General features: G+C 41.1%; 1 pseudogene; it reads right to left on the bottom strand.

Moving 5' to 3' along the window:
- Positions 1-1,168: 1,168 nt before the first annotated feature.
- On the bottom strand, positions 1,169-2,335 carry LOC123751226 (S-adenosylmethionine synthase-like; annotated as a pseudogene).
- Positions 2,336-2,585: the final 250 nt, after the last annotated feature.

The following is a 2,585-nucleotide window of genomic DNA, read 5'->3' as shown; positions in this document are numbered from 1 at the left end:
TGTATATTGCTCTACGTAAGCAGGCCACGGTCCAATATCCCATTCTATAAATATCCAAAAAGGAATTCACAAATTGATTGACGCACATTGCCTGCAAACTATTTGGGTTGTAGGTGTTTTTACATGGTGGTAATGATAATAAACCTTCGTCTTCTATGATAAAATGACAGATTTCTTCCTTTTCTCCCGTTTGAATGAGGTCCATAAAGAGATGGGGATTTCGGGTTATGAAAAGTACGCTGTTTACCTTTTCTACATAAAATGATCCATATTCTTTCGCCACTATTCCAGCAATTAATTCGCTCTTCGTCGAATTTAAATGATAAATTCGGTCAATGTTTCCTAGGTTAATACAACATATATCATCGCACTTTTTATCACCATCACTGAAAACCCGAAATATATAATCACGATCCCGCCCAAAACGAGATCTAAGTTCATAGATGGGGTCCCTATAAATTATATCTTGACGAGGCTCGTTAAAAAAAGATCCATCATGTAAACAATAGGGTTTGTGTTGAATCATCCTGTGATTAACGTAGTTAAGCCATTTTTTATTTTTAAACCATGCTTCGTAATCTCTCACATCTCGGGTTAATTCCCAACGTATATTTTTAAACATCATGTGCCTGAAATAATAATGCCGATTCAAATATTGTTTTATGGATATAAGCTTTTTCAGCGCTGCCTGATCAACTTTGTTACATGGCGATGGAATCGATATTCCGGGTGCTCTCATCATCTCTCTCAGAGCTTCTCGTTCCTGTTTGGAAGCTTGTATCATCATCAGAAATATGGAAGGATCTTTGGCGTAGGACCTATATCCCGCGGAGGAGGAGGAGGAGGAGGAGGAGGACCACAGAGAACCCCCCACCGAAAAGATAAAAACTGGATTCAGTTTAAAGGAAGAAAACGTATTTATCTTGACCCAGACGCTGGTCACCTTATAAGATAAAAAACAAATTCTATCTATTTATAGGGTCATTTTAATTTTATTTACTCGGATATATAAAAGGCCCGGGGATTTTATATACTCTGGTATATAAAACGTCAAAAAAGTATTTAAAATTATCAATTGAATATAAAATTAAAGGTTCCCACCGAACACCGAACAATACTTGTCTATATCAGCAAACTGGCTATAGTCATCCTTAAGAATTATTTGACTCTAAAATTCAGGGATGGTCAACTTCTTGGGCTGCTCCCAAGAGAACTGTTGCCGTCCAAAATGTCCATAACACGAAGTTTCTCTGTAAATTGGTCTCTTTAAGCCCAGCTCCTTGACAATATGTCCTAGTCGTAGATCAAAGTTGTGGTTAACAATCTTCAGAAGCTGTTTTGATGTGTACTGTGAGGTGCCATAGTGGAAGATGCTGATGCTTATGGGGTGCACAACACTAATGGCGTAAGATACCTGAACCAAACAGCGTCTACATAATTTGTTTTTCACTAGTGACTTGGCAACTCATCGGGCGGCATAGGCCGCTGAGCGGTCAATCTTTGTGTAATCTTTGCCAGAGAACGCTCCCCCGCCGTGAGCGCCCCACCCACCGTAAGTGTCGACGATGATTTTCCTATCAGTTAGCCCAGCGTTACCTTGAGGTCCACCCATAATGAATTCTCTGCAATGGTTGATGTGTTATTTCGTTTGATCATCTATAATATTTTTCAGGAATAATGACCTTGATGACCTTCTCTATAACCTCGTCACGCAAAGCTTCGACAGTAATTTGTTCCGAGTGCTGTACAGAAGCGACAACAGTGTTCACTCTTTTGGGAATAACAGCTCCTTGATCGAAGGCATACTTGCATGTGACCTGAGTCTTACAGTCAGGTCGCGCCCACCAGAACGTCCCATCTCTTTGCAGCTCTGCAATCTTCTGATTGAGATGGTGTGCCAGCATAATAGTTAAGGGCATGCACTCATCGGTCTCATCAGTGGCATAACCAAACATCAGTCCCTGGTCCCCTGAACCAATGTTGTCATCACTGCACCCAATGTGTACACCATTAGCAATCTCCGCACACTTTTGCTCCAGGGCCAGAAAAATATTGTAGGTCTTGTAGTCAAAGCCCTTTCGTGAATCATCAAAACCAATTCTCTTAACAATATCACGCACAATTTGTTGATAATTAACTTGGGCCTTGGACGTAATCTCCCCACAGATCAGGATCATACCAGTTTTGGTAACGTTTCACAAGCAACTTTGGCATCAGGGTCCTGGCTAAGATGGGCATCAAGCACTGCGTCGCTGATCTGATCACAAATTTTGTCGGGGTGGCCTTCGCCTACGCTCTCACTGGTGAAGAGGAACGTCTCATGATCTCCATCCATGCTCTCAGCGCACTATCCTGGGGAACGAAAATGTTACTTCTAAGTACTCTTGAATTTGGGACCAGGTTTCCTTGGCTAGATTTTAACTAAATCAAAATCCGTTATGTAAAGGAATATTATTAAAAACATTGACCTAGTTGTGTGAAGAGAGAGAGAGAGAACGCTAACCTGGTCACGTGGAGAGAGAGCAACTGTAAAGCAAGTGTACAGCTGCTCTGTCTTATAACAAAACTGTGGGCCAAAAAAGAAT

The sequence above is a fragment of the Procambarus clarkii genome, chromosome 47, assembly GCF_040958095.1.
Source record: "Procambarus clarkii isolate CNS0578487 chromosome 47, FALCON_Pclarkii_2.0, whole genome shotgun sequence".
In the NCBI taxonomy this organism is placed as follows: Eukaryota; Metazoa; Arthropoda; class Malacostraca; order Decapoda; family Cambaridae; genus Procambarus; species Procambarus clarkii.
Note: the sequence above shows the minus strand (reverse complement) of the source record. Positions and strands in the feature narration are given on the sequence as shown.